The 24,282-nt window shown below is 41.6% G+C and overlaps 1 protein-coding gene across 1 annotated transcript in view; it reads right to left on the minus strand.

The window, feature by feature from the left end:
- cntnap2a (contactin associated protein 2a) overlaps positions 1-24,282 on the minus strand; it is a 332,210-nt gene that overhangs the window by 199,341 nt on the left and 108,587 nt on the right. The window lies entirely within an intron of this gene.

The raw sequence follows: 24,282 nt of genomic DNA on the forward strand, positions 1-24,282 counted from the left end.
ATCAGAACACACGCTGAGTAATATTGGACAAGTTGCTCTTTGGTGTTAGCTTATGTTGGCTGGTTTCATGCTGTCTGAAGAGAAAAACAAATAAATTTGACAATATTGTAATGCACCCTCTAATGGCCATATGACCACAATGTGTCCCTTTGTGGACAGTTAGCCTTTGGCCACAATATTTCATATGAGTGTCAACTTATTTATTTGACAGGTGCATTTCCATCACTATTTATCGCTACTTCTTTGTCAACAAAAACACTTTTCCAGCATATAGTAAATAACTCTTTTGTCATATTGGGGACATTTTTATAAAAAATAGCTATTTCCATGCCTTGTTTCAAATGTGATAGATCATAATCCGCATTAAATACTTGGATGGAAACCCAGCCCGCCCCCTTTCCCCTGCTCAACTCCTTGCAGTCAGTTAATGTGTAACATTGGCCAACGCTTCTTCAATATGTCCGATAATGTAGCCACGGACCTTTTGCAGTCTAACATTCAGTTAGCATTGCCAGTTCAATAAACCCTCGCAGGTCTCCTGTATAGGTTCATCTATTATTTATCCCAGTAATTAAAGGGCTGCTCAGGATGACTGATTCCCTGTGTCATTGGTAATCTATGGAGCTGCAGGCTGGTTTATAGGAGGTCCGCGGTGACAGGAGGGCCCTCCTGGCTGGAGCTCGCTGTTGTTGCGGATGCGATTTTGGAAAGGGAGTTTGGACGCAGAGAGAGACACACAGTTTAAGATGAGGGGTGGAGGAGAGAGAGAGAGGGAAAGAGGGAGCTAGGGAGTAGGAAGGAAGTAGGAGGGAAAGGAAACAGAAAGAGGGAAAGTGGGAGGCAGAGATAGAGATGGAGAGAGAGAGAGAAAGTGTGGGTGTGGGAGAGAAAGAGACAGAGAGGTTAGAGAGAAAGACCATACCTGTGCTGCCTGTCGGCCTTCTCTCTCTCTGCCTCACTTTTCCTTTTCACTATTTCTCTCTTTCTCTCTCTGAATTTCTCTCTAACCTGTTTCTCCACTTGTTCTTGTCTTTCTGTCTCTTCCTCTCAATTCGATCCATAAGTAAGCTTTTCCTTTCCTCATATATACATTCCACATATACACATATATAATAAATTAAAACAATAATATTTCAATTTGACTGTTCAGTTGAAACGAGTAAATAAGCAGTTGAACAGTTAATCAAGAAAAGAACAAGAGTGCAACATTTAATGAACGCTACACATTGCTGGGATTTATTATGAATTTAAAGTGGTTGGTTTGCTTTTCCTCTCTTCCCCTCTGTATCCAAACAATTCAATTACTTCATTGGCATGAGAGTTTATCAGAAACAGTGTTGCAGGCAAAATGGAAATTTCCAAAACCCAATAAACAACAATCTTTCTCACTCTGTATCTCTCTCTCCGTCTCTCTCTCTCTGTCTCTCTCTCCCTCTCTCTCTCTCTCTATCTATCTTTCTCTCCCTCCCTCCCTCCCTCCCTCCCTCACCCCTGTGGCGATGTGCCTGGCTGTCTGGCCTGTCCACTAGGTGCCAGGTCAGATCAGTTAGACCCGCCTGATTCATTGAGCTCTCAACCAGGACTGATCTGCTCAGGGCTGCATGAAGCTCAGCCCTCTGCCTCTCACTGATACCCTCTACCTGTGAGAGCGCGCGCGAATGTGTGTTCACGTGTGTGTCAGTGTGTGAGAAGAAAGCAATGGCAGGTTAGACATAGAGAGTGCGTGAGAAAGAGTGAGTAAGGGAGGCAGGGAGAGAGAGTGAAGCTGTGTGTGTGTGTGTGTGTGTGTGTGTGTCCATCTGTTGGTCTGCATGTGTGTATGGGTGAGAGAGAAGGAATGCCAGGTTAGAAATAGAAAGCATATGCTTGTGTGTGTGTGTGTGTGTGTGTGTGTGTGAGAGAGAGAGAGAGAGAGAGAGAGAGAGTGAGAGAGTAGTAAGAAGGAAAGGATGGCAGATTAGAAATCAAGAGAGCTTGGGAAAGAGAGAGAGTGAGTGAGTGAGAGTGTGTGTGTGCGCATGTGTCTATATGTGAGAGTATGTATGTATGTGTGTGTGTGTGTGTCTTTGTGTGAGAAACAAGGAATGGCAGGTTAGAAATACTGTAGAGAGAGCACAAAAAAGAGAGCGTGAGAGTAAATGAGAAGAGTGAGGGAGTGTGTGTGTGTCTGTGTGTGTGTGTGTGTGTCTGTGTGTGCATGTGTGTGTATTTACGTCTATCAGTTTGGCTTGAAGTGTGGCCGATAGCTACCCCGTGGCGAGCTTAAGTGCTCCCCTTAATAAATGGGTTGACTTACACTCACACAAGGCAGCAGGCTCGGAGAAATCTTGGTAGCCCCTTTCATAAATGCAACTAATTACGGCTTTTTTACGCTAATATCGCACAGCAGAGAGAAGACTAGGGCAGCTGATTGTGCTCTTTATTTTTCCAACAGAGAAAATGTTCCGTACAACAATGCTCATAACAATAGAGGCTTATTAATTATTTCCCACAGTTCCTCAGGTGGGAATGGCTTTCATTTCAGAGGCCATTAAAATGTCATCGCGTTGAGACCATTGTGGGATTGTGGGATTTGGCTTATTGGTTCACGGTTCTATTCGTATCAAAGGAGCAAGAACAGAAACACAAGTGCAAGGACAGTCCGTTTCAAGAACATCACTACAAGAAAGATGACTGACACTAGACTATTATGTTCCATGGCCAAAAGAAGGTTGCATCAATGGGGTATTGAATTGAATATTGCATATAATATGTAACATATGCAAAATCCAGTATAGATTTAGGAAACATAGAAGTCCCTAGTACATGCATCCTAGACTTGCTTCACCCGGAAAAGAAGGTTTAAATTTCATCTTTCTGGCTTTCAGAAGAAAGGAAAAAAAATATAGTCAGGCAATCAGATAATTGGGAGAACTGAGATATGTGTTACAATTATGCCAATTATGCAATTCACCTTATAACACTTGGAAAAGGAATAGGCTGCAGTGACTAGTCAGTCATGAAAGCTGCAGGATCGGGAAATTCTGCCTCGGCTGCCACTCTGTGCCAGCTGTAATTAGTCTGATAAGCATACTCCATCATGGCTAGAGATTGAAATGGATAGATAATCTATACCTGCATATACCCTCAATTACACTACTGGATTCCAATTAACAACTGGCCTAGGTCCTATCTCAACCTGCCGTATACTGCTCGTCTTCAGCAAGTTTATTCATTTAGCTCAAAGAAGGTTAGTGATTAATACAACTCTAGATATGAATATGATATGAATATTGTAATTACTACCTGAAATTCATTAATCAAAATTTCAAAGATCGTTCTATCTTCATGAATTTAATAGTAAACCATAATGTGCTTTACTTTCATGCAAGCCATCATTTTGTAAGAGCAGGTGTCATTTGTTTTTCATATATTATTTTAGAATGAAACTCCATAAAGACCATGCAAAAAAAAATTCTGAATGCATGTTGAGGAGTGATGTTTTTTTTTATATGTGATACAGAAAACCAAAACCAAAACCAAAGTAGTTTTGCATTTATATCAATTTCTAATCTCTAAAGACATTGAAATTGAAATTGAATTAGTTGGAATCTGTCCAGTACTGGTTATTAATACTGGAGTTTTCCCTGTTTCTCCATCCGTAAATTAAACTTTTCCCAGTCTCCAACACGCACACACAGGCACACACAAACATGTGCATGCTCACGCACACACACACACACAAACACACACACCCCTTCCCCTGTATCATTGCAATGACACATTGTTTAGCATGAGATCCCATGTGAAAAATTGCCTCTAGTACACCATGAATAGGGAAGAACCACACCGATCAAATTAAACACCAAGGGGTGTGTGTGTGTGTGTGTGTGTGTGTGTGTGAGAGAGAGAGAGAGAGAGGGGGGGGGGAGAGATAGAGAGAGAGAGATAGATAGAGAGAGAGAGAGAGAGAGAGAGAGAGAGAGAGAGAGAGAGAGAGAGAGAGATGTATGTCCATACGTTTATGTGCATGTCAGCAGCAGCAACGAAGGCCTACTGTACAGAACACAGAAACAGGCCAAGGAGGCAGAGGAGGGGAGAAGGACACTAACATATTGAATGAGAAAACATGCATTGTTTGCGTCCATTTTCCCCACCACATCACGGGTCAATATCAGAGCAATCAGTGAATCGTTGGCGGTCTGTGCGGTCTGGACGGGCTTCAGTCATTTCCCCTCCAAGTCAGGGCCAAGTCCTGAGCCTCCCTCTGCCCTCCTGCATGCTCATAAAGATGATTTGCTACCAATCTGGCAACCGAAGCCCGTAATATCCCTCCCTCCACCCCCTTTCTCAGCCCTAAACTCTGCCACGCTGAGAAACAATATGTTCTGACTGGCAGTAAAAGACAAATGGAGAGAGAGAGGATGAGGGAGAAAGGGTGACAGAAAGTGAGGGCAAAACACACACACACACACACACACACACACACGCACATACCCAATTAACTTCCTTGCAAAATACCATGCTGGCGCCCAATATGGTCAGTTTCCGCCCCACAGAGAGAGGGTGTCGTGTAGAAGGGGGGACACAGACAGGAAAAACACAGACAGGTGGATCTAAACAGGTAAAAAGTTAAACTATAGAAGTTGACAGCAAGGTGGCCTATAGTTAGAGGGACCGTCCTTCAGTCAGAGGATCCAGATTCAAGCCCCCCCTGTCGGCAAGCATCTGCCCTGCTGAAGTGTCCTTGAGCAAGATATTGAATCCCTCCCAGCTCCAGGGGCGCTGACCCTGTGCTCTGACTCACATATGGCTGCCTCAGTTGTCAACACACTGGAAAATAGAAAGAATGAATAACTTTGCGATGCTGATGGGTGTTAAGAATCATCCTTAGCGCTTTGGCCGGACCCCACCAGTACTCTTAACGGCCTGTGTATATTTATTATCTATCACTCAGGGCTGAAGAGATAGAGCAAGGAGGGCAGAGACGACTGTACACGTCTGATAGCTTATATAATCCTGTAATCAATAAGTCCTGTCCTCGCCAGACACTTGGCTTTCCAGCCAGAGAGAAGCAGGGAAGGGGGAAGGGGGGAAGGGAGGGGAGGCAAGGAGAGAGCAAGACAGAGAGGGAAAAAACATCAAAAGAGAGAGAGAGGACAGACGCAGAGAGTTATAGAAATATGAAGAGAGAGACAGAAACAGGGACAGATGTGGACAGGATAAGAGAGAGGAAGAAATTAAGCTCAGTTGCGATATCAAAGTATAGGACACAAAGTCTTCAATCTTTAGACTGACGTTATAATTGAAAAGAAAGTTTGAGCAGAGTTCAGTCTGACTGCATCAAATGAACAGTAGACTCCAGTGCTGATATACAGTGTAGACATGAATGCAGCAGCACTACACACTCATAAATGCAAGCACACACACACACACACACACACACACACACACACATTTTGGCCTGAGGCGTTGCATGTATATGCACACTCATCCACATACACATACAAGCATGTACACACACACACATATGCACACTCACGCTAAGGGAAGTCCAGCAGTAATTAGAGGTGAACTCTATTTGCTAACGACCTTCAGCTCCAAGACCCACGGCAGGCTGACAAATTAGGGTTCCCTCTCCCAGCCGCACAGGGGCTCCCACAGGTTAATGGGAATCAGGGGCTGTGTGAGTGCATGCGCAAGACGAGCGCGTGTGTATGTGTGCGTGCGTGCATGTATATCGCCAGGCTAATGGAAACCCAAGCCGCGCTAAGCCCCTGCAGTGGCTGGGGTTCGCTAACGGGGATTTAGCATTGTTCTCTGTGTCAGTAATACCTGCCAGCGCTAACAGGAATTAGCATCGCTCATGGCCAAGCAATACAAAACGAGGCTTACGGCGGTTAGCTTTGTTTGTGCTGTGGCAATAAAGCGGTAACTGTGTTTGCTTATCATGTATTAACTGATGTTTCTGGGGCAAGGGATGTTAACAATATCCGTTGCTCCCAGATGAGATTATTACCTTCCCTACTAATGGAGAGGATTAGGAATTGGTTAAATTTGTTTCTGAAACAGTGGTTAGTTGAGGTGATGTGGAGAGGCAGCACGGGCGTTTGCACTCCAAAAGTTTTTCCTTTCTCTACCGCTCTCCCTTTCTCATATACTCTATTCTCTTGCCTCTCATCAATGGCTATCCTTTCTCCATCTCTGTGTGTTTTCTCTCTCTCTCGTTTGGTGCTTCCTGATTTTTCTCTCACTCTCTCATCTGTCCTATCCTCCTGCCTGCCATCAATGGCCATGCTCTCCCTCTCTCTCTCCCTCTCTCTGTCTCTCTCCTCCTTCCATCTTAGGGTAATTATTTTCAGAAGCAGGGCAGGGTGGAGATGGATTGCTTCTGACGGCTGCTGAAGAGGAAGGAAAAAGAGCAAATGCTCCGGAGAGGCGAGGGGAAGGATAGGGAGGCAGGAAGAGTGAGAGAGCGAGGATGGCCATTGATGAGAGGCAACACAAATGGATGAAAGAGAGAGAAAGACAGATAGTTATATATGGAGAGAGAGAGAGGGGAAAACTGAGAGACAGACAAGTACTATAGGAGAAAATGAGTGTGAGAGAGTAAGAGAAATGAGGGAGATAAAAAAAATAGAAGAGGGCTTGCTTTCAGATTCCTTGATTCCAATGGTCGATATTGTTGAGGAAACTATCAATTAAACCCATTAACTGAGGCACACACACACACACACACACACACACAAACAAACAAACACACACACACAAAGAGGCTGCAAGCACCTTATCAGGGACTCCAGCTATTTGGCTATTCTTGGTCCATTTTCCCAGCGTATAGAGCTCCAACAGAGGAGTCTGTGGTGTGGCAGCCATGAGTAGAGCTTATTGGTGTGGGGCTATCTACTCCCAGCACGGTGCCAGGCAAAAAAAAACACCTTTCACTGAACAGGTGGAACAGAAACACACACATACACACACAGGAGCAAACACACAGACACACATACAAACGAATAGTCTACATAGACACACGTAGACAGATGCACATCCACAGGTAAACGCACCGCCGCATGTAAATACACGGATCAAGAGAAATGGACACACATAAACACATGCATACACATCCACACACACACAAACACACACACACACACATTGAAGGATGCATATGGAAAGATATACACATACTGTAAACAGATGCACACACATGCAAACAAACACACATATGCATGTTGATTTACAAGTACTTATGTAAACAAAGGCATGTTCACACAAATGTAAGTCCTCAAATATGAGTATGGACCGGAGCATGTAGCCTACACGTGCGTGCACACACACACACACACACACACACACACACACACACACAAACACACACACCCAGGCCCCAAAGAATGACCATGAGTGCAGGCATCTGGAACAGTTCGGCCCGGTGCCAAGAAAACAAATTATGTCTGAGACCAAGTTTCAAGCCACAGAGACACACACAGGAGAGAGAGAGAGAGAGAGAAAGAGAAAGAGAGAGACACAGAGGAGCCGAACAAAGCTAAAATATTGACATTGCATAAACTTCAGCCTTGCATCTTTTAAAACTTGGTACAGGGACATCCATTTTTAACAGAAAAATTACATTGTTTTGCTCCAGCTTTCTGGTAATTAAAGATGATTAATTCTGAAATACCACTCTGAGGGGGAACAAATGTGAAGAGTAGTTTGTCTCTCTGCTCATTAGCAGTGCACTCGTGCAATCTGCAAAACACACACCATAAAGTGGAACAGGGAGCTTGAGTTTGAGGCTTTGAAAATTGGGACTAAATTATTAAAAAAAGGGGGCAAAATACAGTTAGTCTCGCTAGTCTTTTATGATTAGAGGCAGCAACTTTTGAACAATATTATATTTCCCCTTCATTTTTTTGTGGAAAAAGAAATACATATATTTTGATCATTGGTGTAATGTAATTGCTACTCTGTCTTTCTCCACCCTAGACATGGTGAAATTTTTTAATTAGCAGCGTGGCATATCATTAGCAGACAATATTGTGCTGATATATTTTCCCTTTCATGTGAAATTAGTCCCACTACGCAAGAAAGAGTAATTTCACCCTGGCATTTTTCACGTGGAAAAAGTATGAAATGAAAGCTGCTGTGATGCTATTAGGGGTCTGCAGTTAATGGTCCCAACATCTACTAACCGAAATTTGCTTCAACTGAACCGTGCTCTGAATCAATTTTCATTGTGGAAGCATGTAAACGAATGTAATAACTGTCCCTTTGTAGATTTACTTCATGTCTTTCCACTTGTGTGAATAACCAAAGAAAGACTTATAGCTTTAGTTTTAATGATATCACTGCCCGTACACTCTTTGTTTTTGTAATAATGCATTCTATTTTATAGCTCAAGAGGATGTGATAGCATTAGTCAAAGTGACAAAGCAAAACTCTTCATTACTTTTTAATCTTAAGACTTACCAATGTTAAATATCCAACAGTCACTGCAATTAAGCAGCCAATAAAGGGATGGTGTGTGTGTGTGTTTGTCTTAGGTCAGTAGTTTTTTAATTGTCTTCCTCGTCAGGAGTCTGACAAAGCCTCTTCCTGAGTCCTCATGTGCCCCGTGTTACCGCACACATACTGTACACACACATACATGCATGCACACCTGCATGCACAAACATATAAAACCACAGAATATATGCAACACAAACACCGAAACACACACACACATGCACACACTCTCTCTTTCTCTACCTCTCTTAATTGGGAAATTCCACTCAGGCACAGAGATCTATAGAGATAGCTCTAGATTTAAATAATGTTAACACATTTGAAAATAATTAATTCCCTATTGGGCCTTTCTCAGCTTTATGAATTGATAGTGTGTTGTGTGTGTGGGTCTGACACACACTTCTGGCTGTGTGTCTATCACAAAGGCATCTTTGTCTTCACTCGATAAACTCTGAATTGCTGAGTGTGTGTGTGTGTGCGCGTGCCTGTGCGTGTGTGTGTGTGTGTGTGTGTGATTGATGGAGCTGCAGTGGTACTGCAGAGGGAGGGAGAAAGGCTGGGTCAGATCACAGTAGCAGTAAATGCTGAGTAGTGGGCATAGAGGAGAGGAGACAGAGGGGAGGAGACGGAGGAGAGGAGAGGAGGGGAGGGAGGTTAGGGAGGAGAGGAGAGAGGTTAAGGGAGGAGAGGAATACTGAAGTTAGTAGAAGTAGGGAGGATGAGGACACATCTGTTGTAACTCGTAAAAAAGTAATAAGTACACAGTTGTACACTGTTGTATTTTCTTGATGCACCAGACAGGCTCATGGCGAGAGCAGCAATGGTTACCTCAGTGTTGGATGTTTAAAACTGCGCGAAACAAACTAACAGATGCAATTGACTTGATTCGACCTGGTTAATCTGTCAAGGCTTCTGAAATGGAACGCAAGGTGTTTGAAGCCCCACGTCTGTGATCTCATTACTTCATTCAAATCTCGTCAAATGTTCAAGCTCTTCTGAAAACACTCTCAATCTCAAAAAAGTGATTAACCCCACCAGTCACAAATCGAGTCAGAGTGAAGTTTAGGTGTTCAGTGGAGGAAACAAGATAGGGGTGAACAGCTGTGGCTTTTTCAGTTGTCAGGAATCAGTGGCTACTCCGACTCTGCCTTGTAAACTAATGATTAACTCGCAAGGCTTGTCTATAAAATTTTAAATGGTCGGTGAGGTCAGTTTAAGAGGGCTTAAAAAGAGAGTGAGCTGACAAGTAGCAATGGTGCAGTTGAAGCAATACAAATCAGGTAGGATTCATTTGAATTCTCAACATTCCGAGGGAAATAGCTGAACAAACCTATTCATCTGATTCTGCAGCATACTGATGTGTGGAAAAATCTACTTACTGTAACCGTGGTGTGGAATATATCTTTCTCATTATGTGTTACATAGATAATCACAGTTGCTTGACATGTTCCACTTCACACTGAATGCACAGAGATCCATCACCTTACATTTTCACTGCCATACACACAAGTGCTCAGCTCCACAGGGGGCCGTGCAAAGAGCAGTTTGAGTATGGAGCAGTACTTCCATGCCGGCCCCCGCAGTCATTTTAAAATCCCTCCTTTTTTTGGCATTCATGCCCCCCTTCCTATCCAGAGACGGCTTCAGTGTGCCCACCGCTCACCATTTAGTATTCCCAACATGATGCGGCAGTTACAGCGGAAGAGGAAGGAGGGAGGGAAGATGGAGAGAGCATGTTTTAGCAATGAAAGAGGGGAACGTCAAAAGTACAGTATGTAGACTCCAGGGAGCCTTCGGGAGCCCGTCGGTATGAGCTGTTCTTACAGTTCTTAGATACACTGTACAGACCCCAAGTCCCTGAAAGGGAGCTTGAGTAAAGATTTAACATTGTTTTTTTTCTTTTCCATTTCGTCCCTGAAACTGTGTCATGCTTCTGAGATGCAAGGCACAAATGCAAGGTTTTTTTGTCCCCCTCCATCTCTTTGCTTGTTTAATCAAAGTGGACTAAGGATATTGAGCAAGAGCAGCATGGGCATTTTAGAAAATGGAAACTTCAGAATGTGTCAAACACTGATGTGAAAATGAAAAAAAAAAAAAAAAAGCCTCAATCCACACAAATCTAAATCGTAATATGCTGGCTTGACAGCGGGTTGATTTTCCCTGTCCCTTTTTGTGTAAATTTAATTTCCCAAATCTGCCCATCTTCCCTGGCATTGCTGCATAATGATAAGCATCCTATTATAAATCCCTCTGGGCCTGCAGGTTGGAAATGGGAATGTCAGCTGGTTCGTAATGCCATAACAATGAATTATCTCCTTTGGAATGTCATTCATCCTGTCCACCGTGTGTGCGCGTATACATGTTTGTTAGTTTGTTGTGTGAGTGTGGCTGTGCATGTGTATGTGGAAATACGTGGCTCACATCCTTGTCATAAACGTCCGTCATGGGAATACGGCCAGCGGTGAGAGGTTTAGGACGGCTATTCTCCGGAGTGGGAATTGGGAGGACGTTCTGAACGTGCGCTGCTTTCACATCAGGATAGGCTGGAAGGGAGAAATATATAGCATGCATGCAATGTATCTGGCTACAAGACTCCCCATCTATCAGGGCAAGAATTCCAACTCTGTATCTCTTTCAATGCAGAAGCAGCTCTGAGGAATATTTCATTTCTAAGACCTAATGCAGCTTTTTAAAGAAGCGGAACTGACTGGCTGACCCCAGCTGCCCTCTCCACAAGTAACCCATGAAAATTCACCCTAGTAGGCATAATGCTATAACAAAAGGGCCGCACTGAATCTGAATCAATTTATCAGACACCCAGCTGTGAAGAGCAGGTGTGCAATGAAAGAGAAAAGCAGTGCATTGAGTGAAGGAGAAACAGCACTTTGTTCTGTTGTTGTTTGATAGAGAGAAAAGCGATCAATGACAATCTATGAGGCGACATCACAACTCCTTTCACTTCCAATCAACTAAACATGATAACACAGATCCAGTTAGTGTTGGCTGAATAGTTTCCCTGCTCAGGGAGTTGCTTTAATAAGGTTCCTAATTAGTGAAGACACTGAAGCACCATTCTGAGATAGCTGATATGTCTAAAGCAGAAATTAAAAAAAGGAAATACCTATACCTTGGCATTTTTAAAGGCACGGCCTGTGACTGATAAAAAGACAGCTTTCTCGGTTGGGCAGTTAAAAACAAAGCTCTAATTTATTTTAACCTTGCTAAGGGAGGGAGTGAAGAAAGATAAGAGAGAGTGTTGTTGCCCAAACTAAATGCTGCTGTGAGCCGCTAGTCCAATCACAGCAAGCTGTGCAGAGGAACCTACGATACTCAATCCTATTCTTCACCCAGGCTCACCTGTTCAAGTCCAGCCAACCTTACGAAATGAAGCTGGTATGTAAAATGCACACATTCTAGTAACAGTAGTAATAATGTTGTACCATGTCATAAGATCTCATCACATTTTACAGCATTACTTGCAGTGTGCCAATCCACAAAAGGTAATGACAATATTGCTGTGGCATGTCATGCCATAAACCCTCATTTAATTTCATGGCTTTAATTCTTAAGATTAATTGGTTGATCAAAGGCCCTCGCCTTAAAATTGACAGAATTGAGAAAAAAGTGATAACAACGACGGCGTATTCTGGGGTAATATTTTGTGTCATAAAACAGTTCATATTTTTACACTGTAACTCACATTTTCACCCTCTGTAAATACACATGATGGATTGGCTGACAAATAAACTGATAAACTTCTTGCTTCAGTCTTGTTCTACATTTACAAGCAGTCAGAGACGAGCGAGGCAATTAAATCTTCCTCCATCAAAAAGGTATTGCTTTCTTTATTTATGACAAACTTTGTTTTTGTCTGTTTTTTTTTTGTCCTCTGCTTGCTGTTACTTAAACGCTAAAAGGAATTTCACAACTTGACAGATGGCAAAGTGTTAAAACAACTTGCAAACGATTGTTCTGGAATTCATCCCTTTGAGATGCAGAAACAGAGAGATGTGAGTGAGGAGGAAACAGCTGCGGCTTTGAGAGTGTCTCCGCTGCTGGGAAACCACTCCTCTGATACAGGGGATGTTTCACACACAGAGCCCCCAAATTATATTCCCCATCAACGACAAGAGTCTTGTGGCGAAAACAAATGAAAAATACAACCAAAACCAACAAGTTGAGCATTTTATGTTATGTTGTCTTCCATGGGACGCTCTCTCACACTAATTAAGCGTTTTGGTTATGAACAGCGTGAACCTTCTGAATGAATTTGCATTGTATTTAGGATGACTTGTGTGTGTATGCATGTAGGTGCCTCTTTGTGTGTGTGTGTCTGTGAGCAATGAGCACATCGTCATACGTGCCCACACATTCTTTTGCATGTGCGATGGTGAGCTCAACCTCCGAGACCCTCGGCTCGCAAGGATCAGGCAAATGTAATATGGGTAAGCTGAGGATTCGGTGCAGTGCATCAATATTCAAAGTGCGACTAAAAGGTCAGGAGAAATGTCGATGGTCCAGCCTCAGCTCTCATTAAAGAAGATACAGCAGCCACGTTATAGGGATGGAAAGTTGTTTGGAAATTGGGTTGGAAGGCGGTAGTCTTATTCCAAAATCGAGCTGATGAATGTTTAATGCCATCCGATCATCTAGGTTTTGATATTGAGATTTGTATTTTTTTCCCAAACACTGAATTATGTAAAAAGATGTTTATGTAAGTAAGAAGTTGGTTTAGGACTTGAAGATAGCAGTATTGAGGGAGCAACTTTACCAATGTGAGAGGGCAGCGAATACGGAGGCTCTGCTTTCGGATTCTCTACTGCCCAGAGTGACCTAAATCATGAAAGTAAATCTAAAATCTACTGTCTAAAAGCATCCATAGGTTTAGTAAAGGTGACAGTACAGTACAGTACAGTAATAGCAACATCTCAGCACCACACAAATCGTACATGCATAATATGAACCACTCAATCAATCATTATAAAAGCACTGACAAAGCAAAAAAAGAAAGTTAGAACTTTGCTTGTGCCATGTTAAATACACCTTGTGTCGAGAACTTTCCTACATAAGCCTTCCCTGTATTCTCTTTTCCTAACTAATACCTGCCTTGTCATCAACAAATCAAATGCTGCTTAGAGTGAATGACTGGCAAACTACCTTGTCAGAGCAATGTAATAGCATAGCCAAAGGAACACGAACAAGTGGATAAACTTAGTAATTGCTACGTCAGTTATGTTTGATCACTGTGACATGATGGAGTGTATGTCTCTGAAGTTTAAAACCCATTATTACTCGTTATTTTAACTTTATAATACTCAAATTACAAAGGTTCACATTGTAACAACCTGTAGGTTGGTTGTGTTGCATCAAACAATGAGTGTTTTGAATATGTTTGCATTGATACAAGTTAATACTGAAGCAGATATTAATGTTCACAGGCAGATAGCACTACAACAGACTTTGGCATGGACATGACTACAAGTAGGGAGAGCACAGTACTAAGCAGGTAAAACTGTATTGGAGGGAAAGAAGCTCTAGGGTGGCAAAGAATAACAACTCTAAAGGGCCTTTAACGGGACATTAAGTAATCTATGCGTTTTATCGACCTTTATCGGCCAAGGAATTGCAACAACATTGACATATCTCTGGCACAGCATATGGTCGCCTGTAATTGACATAAATAATAAAGTCACATTTCCGCAACACAGATGAGTAGGCTAGCTAATTAGAGCAGAGATCTAATGCAAGTGTGTGTGTGTGTGTGTGTGTGTGTGTGTGTGTGTGTGTGTGGAGGGGGTCTCACCATCAACAACCTTATTGAACCCCTGCAGATATAATGCACCTTTAAATGCATCACGAACAGAAAAGGTGCTTGACAGAGGCAGTGCAGCGACCCCCATTGAACAGTATTTCTTGATAAGTCACTCAAGTCAGTCGGGTCAAGTCCAGTGACAGGTAGCAAACCGCAGTTTGCAGGATATCTGTAACCCTGATACTGAAGAGGCAGACACCAGCATGAAAGTGTAGGGTCTGGAGGGCAGGGAGGACAGGCAGCCAAGAAGGATCACTGGGTAGAAACTGCTGCCATGAAGAAAAGAATACCTCACCCTAATGCATAAATGAAATAGCCTAGGGATACTGAAAAGAAGGAATGGGAATCTGTAAACCTTGATTTGAAAATAGCATTAGATAACACCTGATAATATGGGGGATATTATCTATAACAACAGCAGAAAGTTTTGTAGGAAAGGTTAGGAGTTTACAAAAAAGAGAGGCAGTCTCAGAACAAAGATCAATTAAGTGACTAGTGCAGAAGAAGAGGTAGCTCAAAAATGAATGCACTACAGGCAAACCTGAAAGATATTTTGACAGTCTTAGTAAGAGACAAAAAAGACCATGTATTATACAAGCATCTCATTAAATGTGTCCCATCACTATTCAGCAAGGAGAACAGTGGTAGTCAGCAAGAAACAAAGCACAACCTTTAAAATAGGGATGGGTCATGATTTTTGAATTTTAAAATAGTCATTAAATTATAAAAAATCAAATAGTTTATGCGACTATCGTCTTGTCTTAAAAAGTATATTTGTCGAATGGTCGAATAGTTCCCAGTGAATATCGAATAGTATTTTTGCTTGAAATGCCCATCCCTGCTTTAAAATCACCCATAAAAGACACACAGCTAAGGTAATACATAGCACGGTTCCCCAGATAAGGAGCAGATTGAGGCGTTAAGGCAGGATGTGGTATTTTGGTGTGTATAGAGAGATCAATATTACCACCTAACGCTGTGGAGTCTACAGTTTGGGCGATGCCTTGGCTCATGTGGCCTTGCACGGTGTATGAAGTACCCATTACAAAGGCAGAGAAGCTAAAGAGAAAAATAAGCTGTTATGCTTGGAAACTAAAGAGCTTGGAGTCCCACACACTCTCGCCAATCTAGCACTGGATACCAAGGGAGTCCTTGAATGCCTACTTCGATGTATAATAGTATGGGAATTTGAATGAAGACTTGAGTTCTCACTAAGGGAGTCTAAAAACACAACAGTGGCATCCAAGTTTGTTTGTTTTTTTGTGTGCAAATTATAATGCATGAATTAGAAAAGCTGAGACTAAATTACAAAAAAAAAAAAAAAATCCTCAAAACTGCCAAAAAGTTTTTATGTTCACTTAAGTTTCATATTTTCTGTTGATAAAGAAATTATGTGATAAATAGCGATTGAAACGTATTTGTCGAATGAATATACCTATATACTGTCTATCAGCCCAATGACGACAGTTCAAAAGGTTGGAAAGGGAAAAAAAGGTTTGGACTTTCCATCATAGCTGTATAGCCATTAGTTGGTGAATTATATTACAGCCAAGTGCATTTCTTTTAGAAAGCATGAAATATGGCCAACATCAGAAGACACTGACAAGGACATTTCTTACTTATGAATGTGGGGTTTTGTTTGACATTCTGCAGCCTACAGAAAATTCTCTCAACAGTTGGATGGAAACAGATACTAACAAGTTTAGCACATACTTGTCTACTGGAAGAAACGAATACGCTAGTGCCTTTTAGGAGCTTGGGTTGAATGCATTATTGTAGTGACATTCAGCAACAGCAATGCTCGCACGTCCAATCTCAGCGCTATCAAGCGTCTCATTGGGGCTAATCCTCTGCACCCAGACTCCACCAGCACTGACACACAGAGCCCAGCTCTTAACTGTGCTGCTCTGTCCCGAGCCCCCAATAAACCCCTGAAGAGTTCAACAATACCCCATTATTTTAGAGACACTGAATGGCAAACTTCAGGTAAGGACTTTTTTTTCCAAAACAAACAGAGCATTTTGAAATAGAACTCTTCAAATGCAAACACCTCAGAAACCCACAAAGATCATTTGATGAAATATTAACCTCTGAGATATCACTTAATTTCCTGAAAAACAGCACCATTTTGCTTTAACACGGTGTTTAAAAGAGGAGTAAGAGGGGTGTTTTGCATGTGTCGTGCTACAATGGTACTGTGGCATAATGGCTTATGGGTAACACTTTAAAAATTAGATTCTATTTCTACCTCCCATTGGAGCAACAGCATAATATTCATGTGTGAAATTATGGGAACCTGAGAAAGCCACATCTCCTGCAGACAAATTTGCTCATTCTGCCAGTTGTCAGAGCGTAGCATACCCTCGGCTTCAACTTCACTGAATGTCAGAACAGCAGCACATCCCGACGCCACTGGCCAGCGTCACTCCAAGTCCTTGCCAACCTGTTGTCATATGGCTATCGCGTTGTCATATGGAATATCTATTGCTCATTTTGACGCCGGTGCATCAGGCAGATGGGTCGGTCTATTTAGAGAGTCTGGGGCCGGTTGTAGCCTATAGAGCGCCCGATGCTCCCACGCTTGCTGTTTAACTGACGCTGGAGCAGATTGTTTATGACAGCTTTCCGGCTGCAAACACCAGACTGTGTGCTGCAGGACGGCTTCTATTACTGCACCACGCATCAGGACGAGCACACACACACACACACACACACGGACACACATACACACCCGCTCACATTCACACAGGCACACAGAAAAGGAACACAGAAAATTCATAGAGATCAAAGCAAAAATTCACACGTTTTCACCCACACACAAGTTCACAAGCACATATCTATGCAGAATAGAATGTGAATACCTTATCACTTTCACACACACCTACTGATGTAGCCATCAGAGACATCCCTCTTTTTATAACAAGTATTACTGCATGTTCTGCCCCAGAGAGGAATAGATTGGAAAAATCATAATTTTGCTCTCTTGACTGCTGTCAGAAACAGTGGTTTTGTATTCAGCAGAAAGATGTGAAATTTGTGTCACAGTTCGCCTACTCAGTTGTACTTTTAAACGATAAAGAAAGTACATGCTGCTGTGGCCACAGCAGATGTATGGGGGACAGATGCATGATGGGAGGCTGTGTCTAAACAGTTTACGGATACAGGACCACTGCACACACACACACACACACACACACACACACACACACAAAGAGATATACCATGGATGGTTTTGGTAAGTCGGTAGGAAATGCTGAGATATAAAGGCAATTACAGCACATAGAAAGATGCATTTTGTCTGAGCCAGCGGTGACAAGGTCATATAAAATAATTATTATTAATTGTCTGTGCTATAAATTATAAATCATATAGCAAAGTGGTTATACATATTACAGTGTATTTGCACTTTTACCAGTGAAGCAGTAAATTTACACAGTTCCCAAGGTAAATCCTGTTTAAGTGGGCAGAATATGCTAATGCTTACCGTCCCAATGTCTCAGTGGTTTTAATGTGTTTATGTTGCACATTAACCTTTGACCTTCACTCACATATATTTTTCAACACAGCATATGCACCCACACCATGCAGGTATTACTAATACATTACATTATACTGTATACTATAATGTATGGATGCAGTATGTGCGCATCATGTGTACCTTCTGTCGGTTTTGCTTCACTGTAATGATTCAGTGTATCGGAATCCTAAAATCACTTTTACATAAAGCACCTATGAATTGTTTTGAAAGCTTTGCACATCAGAGTTACACTCATAAAAGATTGTCATATCAGTGAGAGTAGTTGGGGTCAATTCAATTCAACAAAGTTCATTTATCCCCAGGGGATAATTATAAGTCCCTCCTGGCGAAAATACATACAGATTGATCCTATTTTGGGGTTTTATGTTTCAGTGTCTCAGTCAATAATAATCTAATGGTTCAAAATTGGGCAGTAGACCATGATTAAATGGTGTGTTGCCATGTTGGACCAAACCAGCTGAATTAAATAATAAAATACTGCTTAGTGGTGGAGCTGACTACAAGCTTGATGCTAGTGTTACATTACTTGTGATTGGAGGAGCTGACTACAAGCTTGATGCTAGTGTTACATTACTTGTGATTGGAGGAGCTGACTACAAGCTTGATGCTAGTGTTACATTACTTGTGATTGGAGGAGCTGACTACAAGCTTGATGGTAGTGTTACATTACTTGTGATTGGAGGAGCTGACTACACACTTGATGGTAGTGTTACACTACTTGTGATTGGAGGAGCTGACTACACACTTGATGTTAGTGTTACATTACTTGTGATTGAAGGAGCTGACTACACACTTGATGCTCCATTACTTGTGATTGGTGGAGCTGACTACACACTTGATGTTAGTGTTACATTACTTGTGATTGGAGGAGCTGACTACACACTTGATGGTAGGGTTACATTACTTCTTATTGACAGAGATGACTGCAGGCTTGATGCGAGTGTTGCATTACTTCTGAAAGGCAGAGTTGACTAAAGGCCACTGTGGCAGGAACAGGCCACAGCAACAACACTAAAAAAAACACATGGCAAAAATTGGCTTCAGGCTGCACTTTATGAACAAACAGCAGAGGCTTCATATATTTCTTATGTACATCAATGACTCAAACTCCCTTTTCTGACAGGAGAAGAGGAAGGAGGAGAGGAAGAGCAGGTAGAGGTAGTAGGAAGCAAATGAACTCAGGTGTATACACCTGGCATTTGATAGCTTTGCTTGCCTGGCTTCGGCTATATTTCTTCCTGTCTCCCTCTCCCTGTCCCGTTGTCTCTCTCTCTGTCTCTTTTTTCTTTCTCTCCATTTCTGTATTTCTCTCCCTTTTTCTCTCTATTTCTCTGTCTTTGTATTTCTCTCTGTATTTTTCTTGTTGTGTCAGTGTGACAGAAGGAGATGCAAGGCTGTTCCCTTCGGCAGCGTGGATAAAACAGTTGACACTCCGCTGGCAGGCACAATGAGAGCGCCGACTGAAAGCAAGACCTTTTTCTTTGTGTGTGTGTACGTCTGTGTGTGTGTGTGTGTGCGCGCGCTTGCACATGTATAGAGTCAAAGCTAGAGGAAAGATCTCTCTATACAACATTCCTCTGTGACATCCCAAAACAAATGAAGAGTACAGTGTCAGTGTTAGCCCATTGTCAGTTGAGACAATGAGTGGAGGTGTTTGTAATGTAATGATCCAATGTATTTATATATTTATTTTATGGCATGCTCAATAATTTTCAATAACCTTTTAAAACTTGTTGTACTTGTTCTGACGGAACGTTTTTCATTCAAACATTTTTTCTCTCTACTCTGAAATGTTTTGATTATCAGTGAATGTGGACGAAGTGTCATCTAAAGTTGTTTATCAAGATCGAAAACATTCAGCACATTCAGCCTTTGAATTGGGCTGTTTAATGGTTTGGGACTAGGGATATTTACGGCCTGTAGGGTAGAGATAGGTTCTCCTACATATCAGTGAGCCACAGACACGCCCACACTCTCACACACACGCATAGACACACAAACAGCGTAAATAGGCTAAACTCGCATGTGTGAAATCCCTTTGCTATGGCTGGCCACCTTGGCTGATGAGAGAAATGCCTGGATAATTGAGGAAAGATGTTTTTTTTACCCCACCATGCAATGAAATATTGATATATATACACACACAGACACACACACACACACACACACACACATTATATATGTATTGGATAAATTCCCATTTCCACACCCCTCGGTTCTTCTCAGTGTTGGAGATCTTGTTGACTGGAAGTCATAAGATACAGTCGCTGGTTTCTGGTGATGACGCGCTACACTGATAGACGAGAACATTTGCCAAGCCAAATCTTATCTCCATGGTGAATGATATCCATAGAGCATAGAGTAAGTGTTAAAGAAGGAAGCAACTTTTACTGGTTTAAAATTCTATTTAAAAATTCGGAGATATGAGATATGAATATAAATCCAATCTACAGACAATCAGCTTTAAATTGTTGCTGTTTTTATGCCCAATGTTAAGCAAGTTCAGTGTTGTAGTAAAAGTTTATATTTTGTCACACAGTTAATTCAATTGATGTTTCAAATACCTAACACATTAATATTACCAAGCTGTTGGTATATTCCTTTGAGATTCTCTGCCAAGTAACCCACTTGTAGGTTCTTGCATCTCAATACATCTCACTAGGCTGTGGGATGTTTGATCAGAATACAAATCTTGGTCAAGTGTTGCAGATCCAGGCAGCTCAGTGCATTGGCAGGTGGGAGCAGAACTCTGGAATGTTGGTTTGTTACGTGCAACTCTTTAGTTAGTTCTACTGCTTTGATGTATGAATCAGATAGACCTTGGTACAGACCTTGGTCTTGTTTCCATGATGTATTTTTCTCTGCACATGGGTGCTGGTGAGAAAACATTTTTTTTACTGGTGTCCAGGTTGTGCGGTGAAGCTTGTGTTTGCATCCCACATGTGCAATACATCAAAGTGTAGGCCTAAATTAGCATCTGGCTATTATTGAGTTGGGTATCGATAGGATTTTATTGATACTACTCTTATCGATACTCCTTATCGGTTCGGTTCTTTATCGATACTCTTATCAGTTCTTTTTCATTACTAAATAATTGCTTTTTAAAAAATATATTATTTTAAAAAAGAATAAATTCAGAACAGGATTAGAATTTATTTATATTTTAAATATAACTAAATGTTGTTTCTAGAGCAGCAACAGTAATGTTTACAACAGCAAAGTCACTATATAAACTCAATAATATCTCACTGGAAACAAATCTAAAATGTCAATAAAATAAATAATATTGCTGACATCACAATACTGAGTGAACTTTAGAAAGAATGAAGAACAGGGCTGGTTTGTCTCAGCCAGCAGCTAAGTTTACAAGAATTTGCCAAATTTTAAGATACGTGGCAAACTAAGCTAAACAGTTTACAGACAGCTTTTGTTTTAGCTTGTTTGTAACAATTCGCTATTAGCCGAGCTAGCGCACTGTGCTTGTGTAAAACATAGCGGCGGTGGATGAGAGACTGCAGACAGAGCAGATTGAAATATCGCTTTTCTACATGTTTATGCTTGTTGAACAGGTGTATTGATAAAGTATTTGGCTTTTTTTGTGTGTGTGTTTGTGTGTGTCTATGTGGAGGAGCTCAGCCCCGACACAGAGAGCAGAGAGAGGCTGCAGCGTGATAATAAATGACACCAAAACGTTAAAAAAGTACTGATAAAAGAACTGGTAACGTTGGAGCTTATCAATACTACGGTCTTTAATAATTTAGCCCCGGGGCCCGTTTAATACCGGGTTTCGGTACCCATCCCTACAGCGAAATAAGGGCACATTAAATAAAACTGCCATACCTTTGATTATTTTGGAGAAAATAGACGTATAAATCGATGCATTATACAACCACGGGAAGCTGGAACAACGAGCGTCTCTTTCCCTTGCCGTTTAATCATCATCATCATACTATAAAGCAAGGAATCTCTGTCTGTCTGTATGTGTGTTCGTCGCATATCTCGAGAACCGTTCGTCCGATCGACTTCACACTTGGCGGGTGTTTTGCTGGGGACCCAAGGAAGTGCAGTGTCGGATTTGGTGCAATTTGGACACACGACACGTTCAATATTAATAAACTTTGAATAAACAAGCGAACAGCGCTCTGTGCAGCAGCGGTGCGAACGGGCACTGCACTAGTCGTATACAAAGCGAAAAGCGGAAATGCGGTGGCAGAGTCAACTGAAACTGACCAATCGCAAGTCGCGTAGCAACACGCATAATGGATAAGAGGATCTATTAGCGGTACAAATAAATGGACTATGACGGAACAAATAATTCACTTTTGATGGAAATCCATCCATGTAGAAGGAGCTCTTGCACCCATGTCTGCAAGTTTCTGGCATACTGCACAAGACATTGGCGTCATAATAAGCTAAATGTCCAGCTAAATGTCCATGAGATAGGCAGCCGAAAATACCAACCCTTATTATGATTTACAGATGCTGTACTTGCATCGAGCCTGGACCCTAAAATCTATTTGAGAGGCTACTTTTAGCGCATGGCAGACACTTTCTGAAGCAAATAACACTCTGGTGATGTTGATGGATCACTCAGGAAGGAATAGTTTTTGGCATGAACTATTTATTGGCCAAACACATGACATGTTTATTGTGGAAGGAAAATGCCTTTAAATCAAATGCTGGCAGTCCATACTTTTGCCTCATATTCTTTTTGATCAGAAATACAAATTGAATAAGTGCAGCCCAACAAAGAACAATTTTAGCTCGCTTTTTCAATACTTATGCTAATGACTGTATATTTTGGTGCTGAGATTTGACAGTTATTTGGCAGTTATCTGGCAGGCATTAGCCTTGGCTGTCAGCTATTGTTTCATTTGTTTTTGAGATTATTTCTGTTCATTATGACTTCATTTGATGTTGCACAGTAGAAAGTGACATGAAAGAGGACAGAGAGAGACCGGACGACATGCAACAAAAAAGACGAGAGTTACACTTGTACACACTCTCACAGAACATGATGTGTGCACCATAGCTCGCTGCAATATGGAGCATCCAACTGTCAGCCTAACTGTCAGCCTATCATAACAAGTAGATGGCAGCAGACACTGAATTTACTTGTCTCCCCCATTAAAATGTACTCCCTATATAAAGGGTTGTGCTATTTTATGCAATTGAAGTGTAAAATTGAGACAACGGTCACTATCTGGACTGTCATCTTGTATGCATCATGAACTGTACATGTGTTATTAAACTTTCAAGAAACTTTGTAAACTTTCAAGACTTGCCTTCTGAAATCATAGTTACTTTAATCATCCAATGAATAAAGAGGAATTTGTCTTGGGGACATTGATGCAGAGATATCATCTTACACAGCTCTCAGTGTATGCAATAGGAACTTGCATATGGTGCTATGAGGCGTACTATGAACAGTATTCTATAGCTGTGTGTATTTGAGCAGTGTGACAGAGATTATGTTTGTTTGTGTACTAAGTCACCAGCAGTGCATTGGTCCATAATTGTATCATAAGGTTACATTAAGTATGATGACATACATGAACACAGATGAGATACACTGAACTGACGCATCAAGAACTGAATCCCACTGGCAGAGAGGCTCATGACTCACATCATGAATCACACATTTGTTAATTTTAGTCAGATTGGTATTGGTGGGTGTTTTGCTGGCTTGATGAAGCTTGTGTAGCAATGTCTGTTTGCCGCAGGTAAAGTTACTTTGAGGGCACGGACTGCTAAACCCAACGCACAGTTTTCAAAACTCAGAGCACGAATTGTTAAACACTACACAATGCACACAGTTTTACAAAACTCAGAGCATGGATTATTAAACTGTATGCACATTTTGCAAAACTCAAAGTACAGATTTCCATATTGATGCCATATTTCCATTTCTGTGTGGGCTCCTGTGGGCTCCATAGAGTAGTGGGCAGGTTTGTACAATGTGTATTACAGCAATATAACCCAGTGTGCTCTTCACTGTGATTATAGCTACAACAGGATGCTGCTAGATTCAAGGCACAGCTCAGTAATGTTAGCATCCTTAAACTGCCCATAATCACAGTCAACAATTCTGTCAGGCAGCAGGATGGCCTAGTGTTTAGTGAGGTCATCCCTCAAGCGGAGGGCCAGGTTCACTCCCCTGAGCGCCCAAACCTGTCAAAGTGTCCTTGAGCAGGATTCTTAATCCCTACCTGCTCCTGAGGCACCGCACTAGCTGGCTGACCCAGCATCCTAATCAGAGGGGAAGAAAAGAGGATTTCCCCATTGGGGGATGAATAAAGTATATCATAAGTATACCAACCTTTTATACAAAAAGTTGCCAGTACATGTCATCTGTCTGAAAAGCTTTCTTCAAAATACATATGAATAAAAAGCAGGAAAAAGCAAACTAATGCCATGGTAACTACAAGAGTTAGGAAAGCAGCCATTT

This window comes from Centroberyx gerrardi, chromosome 22 (genome assembly GCF_048128805.1).
Source record: "Centroberyx gerrardi isolate f3 chromosome 22, fCenGer3.hap1.cur.20231027, whole genome shotgun sequence".
In the NCBI taxonomy this organism is placed as follows: Eukaryota; Metazoa; Chordata; class Actinopteri; order Beryciformes; family Berycidae; genus Centroberyx; species Centroberyx gerrardi.